The sequence below is a fragment of the Oryctolagus cuniculus genome, chromosome 1, assembly GCF_051225735.1.
Source record: "Oryctolagus cuniculus isolate XC-2025 breed Fujian yellow rabbit chromosome 1, ASM5122573v1, whole genome shotgun sequence".
In the NCBI taxonomy this organism is placed as follows: domain Eukaryota; kingdom Metazoa; phylum Chordata; class Mammalia; order Lagomorpha; family Leporidae; genus Oryctolagus; species Oryctolagus cuniculus.
The window spans coordinates 159,899,615-159,921,355 of NC_142867.1; the positions used below are offsets into that span (position 1 = coordinate 159,899,615).

Below are 21,741 nucleotides of genomic sequence, written 5' to 3' on the forward strand. Positions count from 1 at the left end.
CACCAATGTAGGAGACCAGAATGGAGTTTTGGGGTCCTGGCTCAGGCCTGGCCCAGCCCTGGTCATTGTGGCCATTTGGAGGATGAACCAGCAGATCGAAGATTGAGCTCACTCGCTCTCTCTCTGCCTTTCAAATACATAAATCATTTTAAATTATTAAATTGGTAAGGTTCCTATTAAATGTATTTTCTTTAAAAGACAATAGTAGCTGGGCACTAGTGTTATTGTCAGTTGTCACAGGAATGTGCCCACGGAATAGCCACCAAGCAGCAAGATAGCATTGAGGGGACTTCCAGCAATGTGAGGGCAGCATAGCAGTCTTCAGAATGGTGACAGTGAGAATAGGGGTCTTGAGAATGGTGACACAGGCCATACTGAGCCCCCTGAAGAGTCCCACATAAGCCCTGGGGTAGTCATGAGCATTGATCCCAAATATTTCAGAGTGACTGGGTATATGGGAAGATGTACTTTGGCCTTTGTCAGGGTGAGCAGGGCCATGTGATTAGTTCTGGCCAATGAAATGCAAGTATAAGTCATTCCTCATGGTGACTGTCTAGAGCTCTCATTCCATCTGGTACATTCTGGTAATGCTGGACTTGGTGTCTGTCCCATGAACCTGAGCCCCTGAGTGATAAGGAGAGCAGAGCTTCTGCTGACCTGTAATAGACACGTAGTGTGAAAGAGAAACACGCTGCTGTTGCTCTAAATTATTCAATTTTCAGAGTTTCTGTTACCACAGCATCACCTATCCCATCCTGGAAGAATCAGGCCCCACAGACAGCCTCGTGAGGGCCTTAGTGTTATCAAGAGACATTAGCAGACAAGAAAGAAAACTATCTCATCAGCTGTTTATGAAAATAGAGATGTGTATGGTCCCTCTTCCTCCAACTTCCCCAGCACAGAGAAGGCACTTGGTAGAGGAAGTGGGTAAAGCACAAACCATGCTCTCCTCCCTGTGTCCCCATCATTGAGTACATGAGAGGTACACACTAAATCAGTTAGGAGGTGATATTTTTAATAGGAATGGATTGGCTTGTAGTAAACTAGAATGAATAGACAGCAGTGAGAACTCCCTCCCCAGTGATAGGAAAGCTAGAGTGTGCTTATCTTGGCTGAAGGGAATGATTGCTGCCCTAGAACAAATCAGGACCCCACAGGAAGCAGATGATATCCTCAAACGGAGATGACGCAGAAGCATTTCACAGGGCGGGAGTGTTTACAAAGTGGTGGGCAGGTTAAGGAGAACCACCAAGGCCAGCAGCAGGGAGACATCACCAGTCACATCCAATGGATAGCAAGGTTCTACAACCTCAGATGTTTTCATGAGGAAGTTGTTGTTAAAGCCAGAGTTTGGGCCCAGACACTCCCTCTGCTTTCTGCTCCCATGTGATCCTGCCTCACATATCCTATCATTGACATGTATCTCTCTCACCAGACACCACACTAATAGAGCCATTTGACCTTGGCTTTGAACCTCCAACACTGTAAGCTAAATAACCCTTTTCCCTTCATCAAGTTAGAACTGCATCAGGTATTTCCCTGAACTAAGGAAAAACGGACTAATACAGCTTAATATCTGGCTGAATCCAACAGGAAGCTAGAGGGAAGGAAAGTCTTTTGACGCAGGCATATAGGTCTTTCTTCCCAGGCTCCGAGAATGGTGGAGGACAGAGATCATAAAAAGGGACAAAGAGAGACTGCCCCTCGCCTCCCTCTACAATTTCAGACTATCCCAAATGTTGGTTCCAGGCGTTTCAGGAAGATTTCATTTTGGGAGTGATGTTCCAGATGGGAGAGGATGGAGTGGGAAGAGGAGGATCACTTAGAAGTGTGATTGTTCTTGCCAGAGAATGAACAAGAAGGTAGAATGGAAGGAAGAGCAGCATCTAGGAGACGGGAAGAGAGGAGAGGACCAAGAGGAAGAAGTGACTTGGGCACAGATGGCCAAGCAGACGAGTGGCTGGGATGTCCAGGGAGACTCTCCAGGGAGCGTTTCAGAAGAAACAAGGGTGAGCACTGCAGCAGGTGGTGTCCCTGCAGGAGACACATGGACACACAAAAGGGCTGAACTGTAAAGAATCTAATGAAGGGATCAGGTGGCCTATGGGCAAGATTAAGTGAACAAGCAGGAAATAATGAGGCACTGTGATATTCACAGAAGCTGGGGGCCAGCACTATGGTGTAGCAGATAAAGCTGCCACCTACAGTGCCAGCATCCCATATGGATGCTGGTTCAAGTCCCAGCTGCTCCACTTTTGATCCAGCTCTCTGCTGTGGCCTGGGAAAGCAGTAAAAGGTGGCCCACGTCCTTGAGCCCCTACACCCATGTGGGAATACCTGGAGGAAGCTCCTGCCTCCTGGCTTCGGATCGGCCCAGCTCCAGCCATTGCAGCCAACTGGGGAATGAACCAGCAGATGGAAGAACTCTCAGACCTCTCTCTCTCTCTCTCTGTGTGTGTGTGTGTGTGTGTGTGTATATATAACTCTTTCAAATAAAGAAATAAATAAATATTACAAAAAAAGAGGCTAGATGAACTAGATCTTGCCATTAAAAAAAGAAGAAGAAACACACAGGAGCTGGAAGGGAGAAGTGATTCTGGAGCCGTGGAGGAATGGCACTGCACAGGAACACGGTGTCCACCAGAGCCTCCGTGAGGCTGCAGCACAGGGTCAGAGGCAGCCCCATCTCACTGCCCCCACACCTTCCAATTTCCTTACGGTGTTGGGAACCCCCAGCTCAAGGGAGTCTGGGAAGAGGTGGGGGTGGGAGAGAGAATGGATCTTCTGGGGAAAGGGAACAAAATGAAAAACAGATTGACTCAGAGGAAGTAAAAGCAAGCAGATGACGGGAGATGAAAGCTAAGGCAGATTGTCTTCTGTGCAAGAAGAAATAAGGTAACAACAGTACTGACAAACAGGTGTTTTCTAGGCAAAGGGAGCCCAAACCACCTCAAACTGAGAGCCAATTCGTGGAAGCTTCCATTGAAGTCATGGTGACCAGTTAATCCCAGCTAATATCACGGGGAAGGCTTTCCATCAGAGCTATACATTTCAGATGACCTGGAAGATTTCAAGGATGAAGTGAAAGGGGCAACGTGCTCACAACACAGCATCACAAGCACCCATTGGCACAAAAGAACAGGGAGATCTTTTAAGAATAGGGAGACTTTGAGTTGTGATAACATAAAGGGTACTACTGTAGCACACCCTCGGCTCCCTGGAGACTGGCTGGATCCAGTTCAAATAATATCTTTCCAGAGTTGCTGTTGCCAGGAGGATGTAGAATAGCAAACAGTGGTGGTCAATCTAGGTGAAGTTGGCTGTGCTTTTCATCCCTTTCTCCGGAGCGTTTTGGAGAAACCGGCACCTGCTTTGCCAGCAGCTAGCTGTGGTCAACCACTGTACTGCATTTATTTCAAAGGCTTAGCTGCTCTCTGCAAAGTCACAAATCAAAACCAGATAGAAAGGAAAAAGTTTCCCCCTTACAGCTGAAATGACTTGCAGCTGGACATCTGAAAAGGCCAGCACCATCTGTGTAGTTAACTAAGAGAGCAGACTGTTGCATTCAGCACCAAGAGAAAAGGTTCAGAAAATGGGAAAGAAGTAAATGGTGTTAGGTTCTTGGGTGGACTTCACCAGGAAAATGAGCAAGCCTTTTGGAGTCCAGCCACTTCAATTGCCCATCGGCAACTTGAGACACACAGGGTACAGCTACGCAGGTTGTGCACTGACTAAAGCACCCCATCTCTCCCCTATTGTCTTGCTAATAGGGAATGAACAGCTGAAATCCGGCACGCACTCCATTCACCATGCCCTGCACCCTAGCACGCAGGTGTGTCCACTTGGAGGCAGGGGTGACATGTTTGCACAAAGCTGCTGGTCATTTGCCAAGCTAAGCTCTCTGGGACTGCACTGGAAGGTGGAAGGGGAGGTGCATTTCTGATTCTAATAAACATGCTATCTGTATTTGCAGCTACACAGGCCACATTCTTTCTAGTTACCGATGATGCATTTACTCTTCCAGTCTTTCATGGAAGAACTCTGTGCCCCAGTCAGGGTGGGAGAGGGAGAAATTCAGAAGATTGTAATCATCACGGTCTCCATAATCAAAACCACCCCTCATTTTTGTTTAGTCCTTAACATGTTAAAAGCTAGTCTATTTCTTTTGCTAGTGAGACAGTCTATTGTATCATCCATCATTTGCAAATAAAATATCTTGGGTGGCTAAGATCGTTTCTCCTTTTCTGTCTCATCTTTGTTTAGACACAGAGTAGAACACTGAGCACTAAGAACCAGCACAACAGGGCCCCCTCTGCGGCGCAGTGGGTTAAGCCTCCACCTGCGACGGACATCAGCATCCCATATGAACACCACTTTGAGACACACAGGCTGCTCCTCTAAAGATCCTGGGCAAACAGAAGATGGCACAAGTAATTGGACCCCTTCCACTTATGTGAGAGACCTGGATGGAGTCCTGGGCTTCGGCCTGGCCCAACCAAGGCCATTGCTACCATCTGAGAAGTAAAATAGTGGTTTGAAGATCTCTTTCTTTCTCTATCTCTCCCTGTCACTCTGCATTTCAAATAAATAAAATATGTCTTTCATTTAAAGAAGAAAAAGAGTGTCATTATAGCTTCTACTCGACCATGTGATGCTGGGATATGCCTCTTAGCTTTTGGGCACTCAGTTCCTCATCTGTAAACTGCAAAGGACACAATCAAGGGAACTGACCCTCCCTTGCTTCTCTAATACGCTGTGACTCTATTAACTCTTTTTTTTTTTTTTTGGACAGGCAGAGTGGACAGTGAGAGAGAGAGAGACAGAGAGAAAGGTCTTCCTTTGCCGTTGGTTCTCCCTCCAATGGCCACCGTGGCCAGTGCACCACGCTGATCCGAAGCCAGGAGCCAGGTGCTTCTCCTGGGGTGCAGGGCCCAAGCACTTGGGCCATCCTCCACTGCACTCCTGGGCCACAGCAGAGAGCTGGACTGGAAGAGAGGCAACCGGGACAGAATCCGGCGCCCCAACCAGGACTAGAACCTGGTGTGCCGGCGCCGCAAGGCGGAGGATTAGCCTATTGAGCCGCAGCACCAGCCTCTATTAACTCTTAACACAAAAGAGGAAACCCTGATAAATGGCATGGCATGGCAGGGAAAATACATGATGGTGGTATTTGCCTATTTTTTTTTCCATTTCCAACTCACTGCACACTGAGGGGAAAGTTTTAATAGGACACAAGTATGCTCTACATTAACAAAACCCAGGAATGGGGTGTTGAGCCTAGGGGTGAAGATGCCCCTGTCCCACATCAGAGTGCCCAGCTCTGGCTCCCGAGTCCAGCTAACTGCTAACGCACACCCTGGCAGGCAGTAATTGGGTTCGTACCAGTTACGTGGGGGACCTGGATTGAGTTTCTGGGTCCTGCCTTCTACCAGCCCAGCCCTGGTCATTTTAAGTATTTGGGGAGTGAATGGAGGAGTGGGAGAGCTCACTCTTGCTTTTGCTCATTCTCTCTCTCTGCCTCTAACAAACAATTTTTAAACAAAACCCAAAGATCAGATCCATAAAACACATGAACTTGGGTAGGACTACACATACATTTGCTTTACAAAGGAATTTACCACTCCTTCTTCTTTTCTATTTCCAGAGACCAGCATGCTACGATGTCTTACATTTGAGGAAATTCGCTCCTGCATCTTGATCTTCTTGGTTTGAGGAATTCAGCCATCCTCCGCGTGGATGAGGACATTACAAGCTGCCTTATCAAAATGAGTGTGGGAAGGAACTAAGGAACCGTTCCAAGAAGGAGGAAAACAAAACAACCTGGTACAGCAGCACTTGGCATAAATCAATTTGCAGCCTATGTGTTTCAATGGCTTTTTCTCCTTTCCCTCTGATACTGGTTCTCCTTTGGCATATTCTACGGTTGTATGGATTAGGAAGCAACATAGCAAATATATCCAGTGGTTCCACTGCCAAAATTTCATCTCAAAATCTAGCAGCTTCTAAGAGCCTCATAAAAAGCAGCCTTACTGAGACTGGTGCTGTGGCATAGCAGTTAAGCCTCCGCCTGCAACGCCAACATTCCATATGGGTGCCGATTTAAGTCCTGGCTGCTTCACTGCCAATGCAGCTCCCTGCTAATGCACCTGGGAGAGCAGTGGAAGATGGACCAAGTGCTTGGGCCTCTGCCATCCATGTAGGAGACCCGGAAGAAGCTCCTGGCTCCCACCTTGTTCAGCCCTGGCCATTGCAGCCACTTGGGGAGTGAACCAGCAGATAGAAGATCTCTCCCTCTCTCTTTGTAATTATAAATTTCAAATAAATAAACCTTAAAAAAAAAAAAAAAACATAGTCTCGCTCAAACCTCAAACCTGGCCCTCAGAAACTCCTCCTCACAGGACAATTTCCTGATGCCTGTCAGTCATCCACTCCCTTTCACCAAAAGGTGACCCTGGGCCTACCTTGCTGCCACTTGTACATAGGCAGGGCCACTGTGTGCCAGGAACTCCACCAGACTCCAGCTTCCACCAGGACTCTGCCTCCTCCATTCTGGCTCCACACAGACCCCACGGACTCTGACGCTGGCCCCCAGCCTGGTGCAGAGGTGCTGCCAGACTCCAAAACCCACACCAGGACAGGTGAGGGAACTTCCAGCTCAGAACTCATTGCCAGGCTGTTTTCCCCACCTGGCGTGTGAACTCCTGGAACCTTAGGAAACTCTTCCAGAATCGACAGAAAACTTCTGCAGATCTTCCAAGGACAGAGAACTCTTCTTCCTCCAGCAAAACAGCCAAATGGGGTCAATCCATAGACAATGACAATAAAAGGGAGGGGGCAGGTGTTTGGTGCAGGGGTTAAATCCTGCCTGGGAGCAAATCAGAGTGCCTGGGTTCCAGTCCCCACTCCACTTGTGATTCTAGCTTCCTGCTAATGCATTAGACCTTAAAAGGCTGCAGGTGACAGCTCAAGTGCTTGGATCTCTGCCAGCCATGTGAGAGACTTACGTTGAGCTCCAAGCACCTGGCTTCAGTCTGGCCCTGGCCCAGGCCCATGCCCAGTTGTTATGGATATTTAGGGGAACAGTAAACCAGTGGATGAAAGCTATCTCTCTCTCCCTCTCTGCTCTTCTTCCATCTGTCTCCTCATTTTAAAGAAATATAAGTAAATAAGTTTTTTAAAAAAGAAAATAAAAGTGGAAATGGAGTGACTTAATGAAAAAAAACTGATTTTAAAATAGGTCTCATCTCCATCTTAGCTTTATTTTTCCTGAAGATTTACTTTATTTCAAAGCAAAGTTACAGAGAGGGAAAGACAGGGATCTTCCATCTGTTGGTTTACTCCATTGCAGATGGCTGCAATGGGGGGGCTGGGCCAGACCAGAGCCAAGAGCTACAGCCTGGGACTCCCACATGAGTGGCAATGCCCCAAGCACTTGGACCATCTTCCATTGGCTTCCTAGGTGTATTAACAGGGAGCTGGATCAGAAGTGGAGCAACTGGGACTCGAACCAGTGTTCATGAGATGCTGGCATTGCAGGTGGCAGCTTAACCCACTACCCCACACACCAGCCCACGTATAGTTTTAGAGCTCACAAAACAATGTCCAAAGTTCCCTAAATGTGCTTTGTGGTTTTCCTTGTTCTTAAAATTGAGATTCTCCATACATGTGAATCTTCTCTCCAAAAGAGAAAGAGAAGGAAAGAAAGGAAAAGAAAAAAAAAAAAAAACACCACTCTGGTAATATGAGGTCCAGATTCATTCGACAACAACCAGCTGGGACAATGTCACCACCCTGAGAGAGGACTCCAGCTCCGCCTCCTCTCAGCCTTTATCATTCTTTGTCATACCTGTCTCCCCCAGCACTGACCTGACCTCCTCGGTGAGGTTGCAAATCCTGATTTACAAAGTATCTCCCTCTCCCACTGCCCACCCCACCCCCCAACCCCCAGTGCTGCAGGCTCACAGCAACCCTGCCAGGAAGGTGTTATTAATAGAAACTGGTAGGAATGGGGAGTCTCGGCCCAACAGGTTCTAATTCAATCCCTGGTGCCTTGTAAAGACGGCCCAGGCCCCACTCACGCACAGGTGGACCGGTGGCCCGTCTCCTGAAAGTGCCTCTAACCAAAGCTGTTTATAGGGCTCCTAAGCAGAAGGTCGCTGGAATTATTTTATTATGATTTTCCTGCAGAAAGACTTCGCTAAAAGGGGCCAGGGAGGGCACCTGAAATGTTCCAAATGTTCTCCAGACAGAAGCACTTAGGCGAGAGGGACACCCTCTGCTGGAAGAGCTCCGGCTTGGGGCTATGCCAAGAGTATGTCCACGTGTGGCCTTAGCCAGAGACTAAATGCAGCCGCAGCAAGTCATCTCAGGCAGCCTGGGGACACGTAAGGTGAGCCCGCGATTTAGTTTGAGGCGTAATCTGTTCTGGGTATAGCATTTTAAAATGTTCCCCAACCTTTGACTTTTGAGGTTGACAACATTCCAAAAATTGAAGCATAAACATTGGAGGAAACGAAAATATTCCTACCATATCTTAGGAATATTTGATCTCTCCTTGAACCAGGGATGAGGATGAATACTGCACTCATTTTGAGGCTGTATGGCTCAGGGAGCTTCAACAAGTTCATGGGAAACAGAATTGAAAGATAAGTGTATTTTGGTGCAAAACTTCAAAACCCATGCCTACACGTACTCTATGAACTTTTTGCACTCAAATAAACTTATCTTTAATCCCTTTTCCATGGACTTTTGGAGGATCCTTGTGCTGGGAACCAAGAATTTGTTCCCTGTTTGATCACATCTCTAAATGACTTCAAAGCTGCAAATCATTGTTAATCACGAAACGTAGTTACCAAGCAGCTACTGGCCTACGGCTGTGCAAAATCACTAAAAAGGTTTGCTTTCTAATTTCTAGTTGGTGCTGATTAAATACACGCTAGCTGAAGGATAGACAGACTCATTTCTAAGAATTTAGATAAAACACACACCCGGCAAACACCCCTCAACACAAGCATTATTAAAATGAAGATACAGTTTTCCTTCCTCTGCTGTCGCCTAACCACCACCACTTAGAGTATACAAGGCCACTCTAGGTTTATAAGCACATTACCATAAATCTCGCTCAATACAAGGATCCCACCTCCTTTCCAGCAGAGATTCAAAGCAGCTTACTTGTACCAAAAGGCCAGCATGAGCAAGCCCAGAAGCACCAGGCAAGGCACTGTAGGAAGGACTCAAAGCAGCAAAAAACCGCCAGTGTTTGTGACCAGAGTCATGCCAAGCTAGTTGATTCATTCTCTCTCAATATATACATTTATATAATAAATATAAATTTTTTTTACAGGCAGAGTTAGACAGTGAGAGAGAGAGAGAGAGAGAGACAGAGAGAAAGGTCTTCCTTCCGTTGGTTCACCCCCCAAATGGCCACTACGGCTGGCATGCTGTGGCTGGCACGCTGCACCGATCTGAAGCCAGGAGCCAGGTACTTCCTCCTGGTCTCCCATACAGTGCAAGGCCCAAGCACTTGGGCCATCCTCCACTGCCTTCCAGGGCCACAGCAGAGAGCTGGACTGGAAGAGGAGCAACCAGGACAGAATCCTGCGCCCCAACCGGGACTAGAACCCGGTGTGCTGGTGCTGCAGTCGGAGAATTAGCCTAGTGAGCCATGGTGCCAGCCCATATATATATATATATATTTAAGAAGCCAAGACAGACAAGAGAGAGAACTCCCATCCACTGATTCACCTTCCAAATGCCTACAAGTGCTGGGGCTGGGTCAGGTGAAAGACAGGAACCAGGAACACAATCCAGGTCTCCCGTTGGGGTGGCAGGAATCCAATTGCTGGAGCTATCACCCACTTCCTAGGATCTACATTAGCCAGGAACTGGAGCTGAGAATTGAACCCAGGCACTTTGGGACTTGAGCCTCTTAACTGAGAGGTAAATGCCCACTCCCACACTTGCTGTCCTCTTGACCCTCACCACAAGCCAAGGTGGAATGGGAATCAGTCTAAACCAGCTGGCATCAGGGGACCCATTTCGGGCTAGAAGCTCTTGGAGCTGTTACTCATCTGCAGATAACCAAGGAGCAGACAAGATGCACCGTGATAACTAGAACTCTTCCAGCTGGAGATGGCAGAAGTCTGCCCAAAACAAACGGGCATGTGTTGGTATCAAGGTTCAGGATGGACTGAACGTAAGAAATGTTTTCCAGAATCAGTGACCTTTTGTTCCTCTAATGTCCCCCGTGTTGGCTTCACCTTCAAATAAGCTCTCTCCAAGTGGTGGCAATGATAACTACCAATCGCTCCAGGCCCACACTGGACCAACATAGCAGCGTAGAACAGTTCTAACCAGAACTTGGAGCTGCTTCCTGATGTGACCACACCCTCACCCCTGAATCAAGACCTATAATCAGGGAATAGAGTCCCGTCATTGGACAGGCCCCTATCATGTGCCCACTTCCCATTCAAGGATGTCAGTCCTGCTCATACCACATGGACTAAGACACTTGAAACTGAGTTTCAAAACCAACAGTCTCCTGGCACACTGACTGTGCTGGCCCTGGTGGTGGATCTTGGATTTATGATACCTGTCTAGCCTTCACTGTCACCTGATTTTCTGCATCAGAGGTTTAATAGGCAGAGTTGTGGCACAGTAGAGTAAGTCACCTCCTGCAACATAGGCATCCCCATATTAGAGTGCCTATTGGAATCCTGACTGCTCCACTTCCTGTTCATGCACTGGGAAAGGTCTGGACGATGGCCCGAGTGTTCGGGCTTCTGCCACTCACATGGGAGATCTGGATGGTGCTCCTGACTCCTGGCTTTGGCCCAGCCCAGCCCCAACCATTGCAGCTATTTGTTTTTTGGTTGTTTTGTTTTTAATGTCCAAGGCTTGTTATAAAGGTACACTTCCACATGGATCCCAGATATTCCCAGGGCTGCAGCCAGTCTCTGGAAATCGTGGAAGTGGGGTGGGAGGGACAGGATGGAGCCAACTGTGAGTTTGCAATAGCCATCTGAAGATCTAGAACGTTCTCCTGCAGCACAGCACGGAGGGCAGGGGGCAGGCAGTGCTGGAAGGGAGGTCGGCATCGTCAGGAGAGAGGCAGAGTTCAGTCTGGGATAGTGTGAGTCTCCAGCATCAGCAGGAAGATGAAGTGGGAGAGTGATAATAGCAGAGCTGCTTGGGGAAGATAAGCCTGGTGGCGACACGGAGGTGGCTGCACTGTCAGAGGTGATGAGGGAAGCAGGGGCGTGGTCGGGAGGCTGTTGCCTGGGGCGTCACGAGCTGATGAGGGCCTGGGCTCTCCCATCCAGACAGCCCAGTCCCCTCCCCGCTTCTCTGTATCGCTCCTACTTCCTTCCCTGCCTCCACTTCTCCTTATTTCTTTTTAAGATTGATTAACTGATTGATTTAAATGGCAGTGTGACAGAGAGGAAGGGAGAGATATCTTCCCTCTGCTGGCTCACTCCCCAAATAGCTGCAACAGCTGGGGCTGGGCCAGGCCAGGGCCAGGCCAAGGCCAGGGAGACAGGAACTTCATCTGGATCTCTCATGTGGGCAACAGGGGCCCAAATACTTGGGCCATCTTCCACTGCTTCCCAGGGGCGTTAGTAGGAAGCTGGATTGGAAGTGAAGCAGCTGGGACTCAACTAGAACTTTGATACCAGGTGTGGGAGTCCCAAGCAGTGGCTTAACCTGCTGTGCCACAATGTCAGCCCCTCCTGCCTCCACTTCTCTAAAGCACGTCAAGTACTTGATTATATGCAAGACACATTTAAACTCCAGCGGGCCCCAGTGAGGGAAAGTAAAAAGCATTACGACAGGTGGGCATCGGCAGCATAGGGGCTTAAGCTGTCACTTGGGACACCGGCATTCCACATCACAGTGCCAGTTCCAGTTCTGGCTGCGCTGCTTCTGATCCAGCTCCCTGCTAATGCACCTGGGAAGCTGCAGATGATGGCCCAAGTGTTTGAGTCCCTGCCACACATATAGAAGACCCAGAATGCGTTCCTGCCTGCAGGTTTCGGCCTGGTACAGCTGCAGCTGCTGCCAGCATTTGGGAGAGTGAACCAGAAGAAGGAAGTTGTCTTTGTCTCTCTGTATCTCTCCCTTTCTACCTTTCAAATAAATAAATCTTTAAAAAAAAAAAAATAGAAAGTACCATAAGAAAAGACCAGCCCTGCCAAAAGAAACATGAGTGACTGATGGGTATGGCACACGTGGACCAAGAAAGATAGAGATCAATGGTCCCTCTGTGTTCAGGAGCTGGATTTTGCAAACTCTTAAATCTCAGCTTCATCATTTACTGATTATGTGACAATGGACAAGTTGTCTCTCTCAGCCTTGGCATTTCCCATCTGTAAAGTGGAAGTAATCATTGAACTTCCCTCAGAGACTTATCATAAACATTCATTGTGTTAACAGTGTGTGTTACCTTACTCAATGAATATCCACTACAGGCTTAGTATCCTTAACTAAAATGCTTGGGACCACACATATTTCAGATTTCAGAGGTTTTATGGATGTTGGAATAGTTGCATAGATTTTACTGCAAGAACATCCCTCATCCAAAAAGCTGAAATCAGAAATGTGCCAAAATGTGAAGCATTTTGTGGGTACTCAAAAAGTTTTGGATTTCGGAAGATTTTGTATTCCAAACTTAAAGATTAGGGACATTCAACCTCTATTATTATTATTTGCATGCGGGAAGCATCACAAGCAACCCTGCTGGTAGGAATCACCTGAATCTCTTCCAAAAGCTAAAAATTCCTACATACAAGAGAAGCCTTTGAACACAGGGCTAGGCTCTTCCCCACTGATCTTCAGGCTGAGCGCAGACTGCAGACTCCAGCCTGGCACAGAGATACCAGCCACTAGAGGGAGCACTAGAGGGACAGTGGACTTCCACAAACCACCATCCTTCAACCCTGGGTCTTTCCAATTGCAGCTTTGAACACATTAGTGGCTGTGATATCAACTTCAACACAACTGGCATTTTTTAATTCATGAAATACAATAGAAAACATCAGCATCAATTGCAGAAGTTACTTGCTTCAATCACACAATTTTATATGCATGTGTGTCCTCAGTCCCAATAGAAATTGTATTTCTCACTGGGCAATAGAAAACCATCAGAACAGTCTGAGAAATACTGCCTTTAAAAATGTGCAAGGGGCTGGCATTGTGGCACAGTGAGTAAAGCTGCTGCCTGCAGCGCCAGCATCCCATATGGGGCAGCAGTTCGAGTCCCAGCAGCTCCACTTTCAATCCTTCTCCCTGCTAATATGCCTGGGAAAGCAGAGGAAGATGGCCTGAGTTCTTGGGCCCCTGCCACCCACATAGGAGATCTGGAAGAAGCTCCCAGCTCCTGGCTTTGGCCTAGCCTTGGTTTAGCTTTTGCAGCCATTTGGGGAGCGAATCAGAGGATGGAAGACCTCTCTGCCACTCCTTCTCTGTCTCTGTGTGTGTTTGTGTGTGTGTGTGTGTGCATTTCAAGTTAAAAAAAAATGTGTAGGAAAACCCACCTATTTTCTGTAATTCTCTGACACCAACAGGCAACCTTTAGGTAAGTCCTTGTTGTATATTACAGAAAAATCAGACACGGAGTGGAGGAGTAAATCAAACTAATTACACCTCATATTGTAGGGATTTCTATTATTTCTCTCCCTCTGGTGCTCATTAAGTATAGGCGCCCCCCGAGGTCTAACCTGCGCTTCCTTTTTCAGGCTATGAATGACCTGCCTGCATCTTGTCCCAGGTGGTGGCATTTCCCCCCAAGGCTTTCACTGGCTCCTCTATGTGGCTAAATCTGGAACAGCTCATTTAGCTCTTAATTCCAAGTATGTGTTTCCAAATTGTGGCTGGATCCTTTCCATGGATGGCCCATGGACTCCTCAAATTCAACCTGGCTGAAACTCAAGTCATCCCCTTTCCTTTATAACAAGCCCTGTGTCCCTGCTCTGGGCTCCTCTCCCTTCTCAGTCACCCAGGTAAAATAAACTCAGTCGTGGTCGTGGTCCAGTCCCCTTTCCCCTTCTGTCACTTCCAAGTGCTGTCATTTGGGTCCACACAGTCTGTACTCACACCTCTTTCCCAGGGATTCTTCCCCTGGCCATCAGCTACCTTACCAAAACATGGGTTTCAGTATGTTATTGACTCATATCATTCTGATTCCTAAAATCAAATAATAATTCTCTAAGAATAACCACATAAAATACAAACATCCAAGCATGAGATTGAAGACCCAAGCCAAAAAATACTAATGATTCTACCTCAAGTGCTAATCCCAACTGACCAGTGGTGTCTTCTTGGAGAACTGTGTTGAAAAGGATTCTGAGGCTTCTTAAAAACTCAGCAAAAAAAGGTTAACAAAGGACACAAGAGGCAGAAAAAGATATTTCTGGACTAAGTCAGTATTTTGCTTCTCCTTACCTAGTACAGCATAAACCAGTCGGCCATGAAAACTACTTATCATTGTTGAAATATACTATGCAATTAATAATCGGTTAATAATTTCATTAAAAATGAAGACCATCTATTTTCATGATTCATTTCTTTTACTGTCTAGATTGCTCTTGTTTCAGGTGCCTCCTCTTCAGCTCCTCATCTACTCTGACAGTTAATGACTTCTACTTCTACTTAGTATGACTCAATCTCTTTTTTGTCATAAATACTATATATGTACATTATGTGTACTTATATAATGTGTATGTATTTGTATGCATCTGTTTGTGTGTACTTTTGCCTTTCTCTCGGGAAAATAAACTCTCAGAAGGCAGTGAACATATCTTAGTCATATTCCAACCCTAGATCTCAGACAGTAACTTAAACACAGCAAGCATTCATTCTATGTAGGTTGATAGAATGAATGAACAATTCAACCAGTATTCTGCTGGCATGTTGACCCGTGACTTTTCTAAAAGGAGAACTTGTCACAGGGAAGCTCTGGGATCCAGAGCCATCTCAGAAGCCGAGCCACTCCGACAGCGATCTGCGGACAGAGTGAGTTGCCCCAAACTACAAGGTATGTGGTAGAACTGTGAATTCAAGAGAAGCACGTCTTAGTCAATGGTAGAGCAGTACACCTCTCGACATCTGTGAATGACTCGACAAGCCCACGAGGCAAGCTTGATGACCCTTGTACTGGTCAAGGCTAGGAAGACAAGACGTGCCTGACAGCATCTGAGCACGCTCAGGAAGAAGGGGGCTCAAACCCAGGCTCATACTTCCGATCCACAGCTCACACAAAGCTGTGCTCTTCCCGCTTCACCAGTGACCTTCTGGTGAATTTCAGTGCAGACAGAAGAATCTGCTACTGTGAAAAAACAACAGGTTGTAAAACCACTGCACCGCACCATGCTCTCTATCCTGCAGGAGTCTTGCCCTGGGATCATCCAAGCAGCCCCTACATCATTGGCCAGTGTGCCCCCCAAACTGTAACCAGGTGAAGGCAGTTTTTGAAGAGACATGTCAAAGCCCCTTACCAAGCATCCGCAGCCTCTCTCATGGTCAGTTACAGGGAGGCCAAAGACCCAAAGCCCTCACTATCAACTCTCTCCCCTCACAGCTGCAAACTGGGGAGCACTATTTATAACACCCCAGTAGCTTGAACAACCGAGAGGGAAGTCCCAGGGACTGGGGGGGGAGGGGGTCCACTCATCTTCCATTTACAGGAAAAAAAATAGCTTTTATTGTTGTTGTTGCTTGAACCTCTAAGAAGGGGAGGGGAAAAAAGAAGCTGAAGAGAGATGGTGACAGACTTGTTAGTTTCCACAGCCGATGCCAAGTCCTGTCTTAGAGGGAGGACATGGCAGGCATTTTCTTCTTCCAAGAAGCACTGATGCTTGGGATTTTTCATTTCAAGCACTGAAAAGCCAATGATCTGGGCCAAAATCAGAGCGAGCTGAAAGATTTCAACGATGTGGGGGTTATCTTCTCTGTCTCTTCCCTCTGTCTGTGTGGTTCCTCAAACAAAGCGGGTTGGGAAAGTTCAAGCTCAGTTCACAGAAGAGAACATTCTGTACTCGGCACAACAGGCTGGGCTGCTCTCTGTAAAACAAGATCAACAGCGTGATGTCAGCCGCCGCTGCCAGCCCACAGCCCCGTGTTTGAACGCCCAGGCTGTCAGAGGCCGCCGCTGGACAGTGCCCCGCGAACGGGGACGCGCGTGCGCACCAGCCCGCCCAGCGGCACCGATGACTTTCTGTCCCTTGGCACTCAGCTGTCACCTCTGCTCCCCCAGGGTCAGGGAAGCTCTTGGGATATCTCTCTTTGGAGCGTGAGTACAGCTGAAACATTTCCAAGGAAAAAGCCCCCTGCGTGGCCACTTGCATGCTGACATGAACTTTTCAATCTGTGTGGAATTTCTGGTCCACAGATGACAGCAGCCATACCCCACGCGCTGCCACTGCCGGGACGGAGGGGACGGAGAGTCAAGGTGTTTACTGCCCCCCATGCCGTCCCCACCTTTTCTGTTCTCTTCTGAATCCAAAGCGCTTTCTTCCTCTGTTGGTAATCTAGTGTGCAATTCAACGATTCAATCCATATTTATTGAGTGCTGAGTGTGGGCCAGAGATTGTCCATAGAATAATAGCTGCAGCAAGGGTTCTCTGATGCAGTGAAACCCTGGCCTTGAAGCGAGCCCCAGAGGAAGGAAGAAAGAGGGAGGTTGTGGGCGGTCACCTGTTGGGCGTAGGGGCGGCAGCCAGAATGAGGTTTGGAGAGACCCGGACACAGGTGCGTGGTTTGCAGGATGGCAAAGCAGACACAGGAGCAGTGCTGTTTCCCTTTCCTGGTGTGCTTTCCAGGTTGAATCCCAGCCTGCTTGCAAGAGGGAGAGATGACAAACAGAAGGCACAAGTGCCCACGGCAGGGGGCAGTCGCCCCTCCAGGCTGCTTTAAAGATCACTTGTTCCAGCACGGTTGCAGGATGCCCAGACCAACAGGGCCAAGGGGCAGCGGCGAAACAGACAGGAAAGCTGGGAACTCCGTGGCTTTGAACCCTGATTTACTGTGCGTGTGTGGGATCGTGCAAAATCATCTCAGACTTTGTGCCTGCCGGTAAGTTTCTGTGCCCTCAGCTGTTAACCAGAGAGAAGATATCTATTGGACCGACTACCGTGGGATGTAAGGAAATAATATATGCCTTTGCTTGGCATACACTAGGTATTCAACAAATAGTAATCCTCATTATTATTTTTTAAAAGGCACTGTCCCTTTTTTTTTTCTTTTATTTATTTGACAGAGTTAGATAGAGAGAGAGAGACAGAAAGGTCCTTCTTCCATTGGTTCACCCCTCAAGTGGCCACCACTGCCAGAGCTACGCCGATCCAAAGCCAGGAGCCAGGTGCCTCCTCCTGGTCTCCCATGCGGGTGCAGGGACCCAAGCACCTGGGCCATCCTCCACTACCTTCCCGGTCCACTGCAGAGAGCTGGACTGGAAGAAGAGCAACCAGGACTAGAACCTTGCGCCCATATGGGATGCCGGCACTGCAAGTGGAGGATTAACCAAGTGAGCCATGGCGCCGGCCCCCCTCTTTTTTTTTTTTTTTTTTTTTTTTTTTTGGACAGGCAGAGTGGACAGTGAGAGAGAGAGACAGAGAGAAAGGTCTTCCTTTGCCGTTGGTTCACCCACCAATGGCCGCCACAGCTGGCGCACCGTGCTGATCTGAAGCCAGGAGCCAGGTGCCTCTCCTGGTCTCCCATGCAGGTGCAGGAGCCCAAGGACTTAGGCCATCCTCCACTGCACTCCCTGGCCACAGCAGAGAGCTGGCCTGGAAGAGGGGCAACCGAAACAGAATCCAGCACCCCGACCAGGGCTAGAACCTGGTGTCCCGGTGCCAGGCAGAGGATTAGCCTAGTGAGCCTCAGCGCCAGCCCCCCCTCATTATTATTAATGTAAGTACCTTTCAGAGAAAGCTGGTGGCTGAGTCTCACTTAAGAACTTGAACCAGGGGCCAGCGCTATGACGTAGTAGACTAAGCCTCCCTGCCTGCGGTGCCAGCATCCAATATGAGCACCGATTTGTATCCTGGCTGCTCTTCTTCTGATCCAGCTTGCTGCTATGGCCTGAGAAAGCAGTAGAAGATGGCCCAAGTGTTTGTGCCCCTGCACCCTGTGGGAGGCTGGGAAGAAGCTCTTGGCTCTTGGCTTCAGATCAGCCCAGCTTTGGCCATTATGGCCATCTGGGGAGTGAACCAGCAGATGGAAGACAGAGGTCCCTCTGTTTCTCCCTCTTTGTAACTTAACCTCTCAAATAAATACATAAAATCTTTTTTTAAAAATAAATAAACAAATCTTTAAAAAAAAGAACTTTCACCAATGCATCCTCTTGAAACATTTTCTTGTCCACCTATTTTCACAATTTATTTACTGAGCCACTGTCCATTGGGCACCTGCACCTCGCTCTGTACTCTATGCCAAGCACGAGGCCCTGGGGCATCCAAAACCTTGACCTCAGGAAGCCCCCTCACCTTTCCAGGGCGGTCAGCTTACACAGAGCAGTAAACCCTGGGCTGCTGGCAACTGCTTCTTCCCAGCCTACTTTCTTCATACTCAAGCTCATTTCTTCTCCATCCAAGACGATCTTGACCACTGTGACCAGCCATCCCTGGGAAAAAGAAACCTCTGGGACACCTGAGGAGCAGGGATTTGTCACAAAGCACCGTGATGCAAGACATTTCTTGGGACTGTACTTCCAGAATGTAAACATGCTTTCTCACTTCAGAACCAGAGCTCCTGCCAAGACTTTGAAAAACAAGTTACACAAGCACATTTAGGGTAGCTGGACAGGCCACATCGCAGCTGCTGCTATGTGGGGAGGGAGCTGGCCTCAAGGACTCAGGCAGGGACAATACACCCACCAAGAAATGCAAAGCTCAGTCCCGGAGCCCAGTACAACACAACAATCCCTGGCCTGTGACTCAAAGGAGTCATCTGTTGATGACAATTTAATAGATGTCCGTACCGCCTTCACAAGTGGGCTCCCACTCAGCAGAGCAATCACCTGCCATGAGAGCCAAGGCTCAGCCCAGGTAGGACTCCCTTGGAACTGGTCACTGGGACATCTTATATTCTTTCTGTCCCAAGAAGATCACTCCTCTCCCTTCCCCTGTTCTACTCCTCTCACCAAGGGGCTTACAATATTGGCAGCAAAGAGCTTGTCTCAAAAACACCTTCCCCCAAGTCAGAGTCTTTTGCCAAGGGCTACTGCCAGTTCCAGCAGTTACAGGTAGAATTTCCCAGGTCACAGAGTACATAAACCACTAAAAGCAAAATGTTAAGGATCTGAGGTGGACTAAGCTAAGTAAATCCATGTGATAGGCAAGTAACCAAGATTTCAAAAGGAGTAAAGGAAAAGAAGGAGTTTGCAGACAATTAAGCAAGAGTTCACATCAACCCACACTCTTCCTGGTAGGAAGAGAGACCTACGAGAGTGACGTCTGTTGACCATTCATTAAGTGCCAAGAGCTTTACATATGTTCTCTCAGTTAATCTCCACAATGATTCTGTGTGGCAGGTGATGATATTGTGCTCCTTGTAGATGAGAAAACCAAGACTCAAGAGCTTAACTAATTTTCTCAAAGTCATGCAGCCAAGCACAAGGCAGAGCTTGCACTTGAACCCTGGTCTATTCAGCTTGAAAGCCCAGGTTTCTTTATTTATACTCTTCTGCCTCCCCGCCCTGTGTGCAAGAATCTTCTGAGAAGACTAAAGGGATCATCTTCTACAATTAATTTCTTAGAGACTGAAATCTCCCATTGTCTAATAAATACCAACTCCTGTTTCAGAACAGACAATCAATCAGCAGCAGTTCTGAACACTCATGAGGCATCGTGCTATATTCTACAGGGGAGAAAAAGGAGAATTAAGCATAAGTGTTACTCAAGCACTTTAAATACTGTCTGGACAGGACAGGTTGTGCTGAAGTAACAATCTCTTACATGCAATGGCTTAGCACAACAGAAGTTTATTTCCTGTCCATACCAGATGAACTGGATTTGAAGACGTTCACTCGGGTTGTCTCTCCAGGGCTGAAATAATGTATGTCAATGATGAGGATGACTGGTGCTGGGTTACCAACACCCTATTGAAGGCACAGCTGCTGGGTTACCATCACCCTATTGAAAGCATAGCCCTGGAGAGACAAATGAATGAACACCTGGAACCAAGAATAGACATGGTAGGCTCAAGGAGGAGAGGGCCCATCAGAGCTGAACAGAGGCCTGGGATCAGGATGGCCCAGCAGTTAGAGAAAGCATAGGACATCTTCAAACAGGAGAAAACCACGATTCGAATGCAGTGTTGAGAACTGCAGCATAATGGGTAGAGCCACTGCCTGCATGATCAACTTCCGGCTGCTCCATTTCTGATCAGGACTCTGCTATGCCCTGGGAAGGCAGTGGAAGATGGCCCAGGTCCTTGGGCCTCTGTACCGGCATGGGGGACCCAGAGGAAGCTCCAGGATCCTGGCTTCAGATCTGCCCAGCTCCAGCTGTTGTAGCCATTTGGGGAGTTAACCAGCAGATGGAAGACCAATCTCTCTCTCTCTCTCTCTCTCTCTCTGCCTCTGCCTCTCCTATGTAACTCTACCTTTCAAATAAATAAATAATCTTTAAAAAAAAGAATTATAGTTAGTGACTGTTATTTAATTTATTTATTCATTTTACATTTTTTTCTTATTTTGAGAGATAGTGAGAGGGAGCCAAAGAGTCAGAACAGGAGAGACAGGTCAAGAGAGCTCACAATGCTCACAATGGCCAGTGCTGGGTGGGCCAGATGCCAGGAGCCAGAACTCAATCCAGGTCTCCCTCAAGGGTGGCAGCAGCTCAATTACTTGAAGTATCACTGTAGCCTCTCAGGGTCTGCAATGGCAGGAAGCTGGAGTCAGGAGCTGGAGCTAGCAATTGAATGTAGGAATGCTAACGTGAGACAGGGGCATTTTAACAGATAGGCTAAACACACACCCTTCACAAATGTTTCAAAGATTTTGCACAGGAGATACAAAAGTGTATGAGGCTTGTTTCCTGCTCTCAAGTTGCTCCAGTCTCTAGTAAAAGGAGAATAAATGTACTAATTATTTCAAACATTGCTGCCTTTTTTAAAGGTCTGATCTCAAAGGGAAACTTTGATGGATAGAACCTAAAACTTCAAGGATGCAAGAGCATGAAGGAGGAAGGGCTGAGCAGGCTGGATTACTCCATGAGATTGGGTGGCAGTGAGGAATCCATGGCAGAAGGAGGCTGCACGGCTCAGGGATAGAGAAGAGTAGAAGATTTAAGAAGAGAGGAAATAAGGCAGCTGGCCATGGGATAAAAAGCTCTTGGAATGAACGAAGATTTTCAGAGGGAATTTTTATGCAGTTTGGTCATATGACTTTCAGGGTAAGCCCTCCTGTTGTGAGCAGGGCAGTAGAATCTACATTACTGAAATGCTTTGGGAGGTGGCTTGAGAGGCCACAAGGGGGCAAGTGGGTTGCAGTGAAGTGTTGGTTACAGCCTCAAAGTGGGTACAGGCTGTGAGCAGGGACTCTCTGAGAGAGCACAGTCATGTGTGCAATCAAACTTCTCCAGGACAAAGTGGCTCATTATGGGAGTAGGAGCTTAAGTCGAGAAAACCTTCATAAAGGAGATAAAAGATGATCCTGGTACCACGTGTGCTTCCATCCCACTTAAATTAACACGTTCCAGTACAGGCACCAAGAGTATCAAGTGCAAGTGCAAAGGAACTGAGCTG

The 21,741-nt window shown here is 47.7% G+C and overlaps 3 long non-coding RNA genes across 9 annotated transcripts in view; 1 reads left to right on the top strand and 2 right to left on the bottom strand.

Annotated features, from left to right (window-relative positions):
• LOC108176627 (uncharacterized) overlaps window positions 1–7,122 on the bottom strand; it is a 70,878-nt gene extending 63,756 nt beyond the window's left edge. The window contains exon 1 of one of the 4 annotated variants that reach the window (XR_016236841.1): window positions 6,462–7,108. This is a non-coding gene — a long non-coding RNA (uncharacterized LOC108176627). Of the gene's footprint in view, window positions 1–6,461 lie in introns of all 4 variants that reach the window. The other 3 variants (XR_016236820.1, XR_016236831.1, XR_016236810.1) reach the window with 3 other exon arrangements.
• Window positions 7,123–15,673: 8,551 nt separating this feature from the next.
• On the bottom strand, window positions 15,674–18,662 carry LOC149128716 (uncharacterized). 2 transcript variants are annotated; one of them, XR_016236875.1, is made up of 3 exons: window positions 18,480–18,662; window positions 16,690–16,827; window positions 15,674–16,056 (listed from the first exon to the last, which is right to left on the bottom strand). It is a non-coding gene; the product is annotated as an uncharacterized LOC149128716 (long non-coding RNA). The 2 variants fall into 2 exon arrangements; XR_016236876.1 differs by lacking the exon at window positions 16,690–16,827 and having other exon boundaries at window positions 18,480–18,644.
• On the top strand, window positions 16,144–20,630 carry LOC108176622 (uncharacterized). Of its 3 annotated transcripts, none has more exons than XR_016236853.1 (4): window positions 16,144–16,285; window positions 16,385–16,444; window positions 16,815–17,067; window positions 20,383–20,630. It is a non-coding gene; the product is annotated as an uncharacterized LOC108176622 (long non-coding RNA). The 3 variants fall into 3 exon arrangements; XR_016236866.1 differs by having other exon boundaries at window positions 16,158–16,285; window positions 18,588–20,630; XR_016236857.1 differs by lacking the exon at window positions 16,385–16,444 and having other exon boundaries at window positions 16,147–16,285.
• The last annotated feature ends 1,111 nt before the right edge of the window (window positions 20,631–21,741 follow it).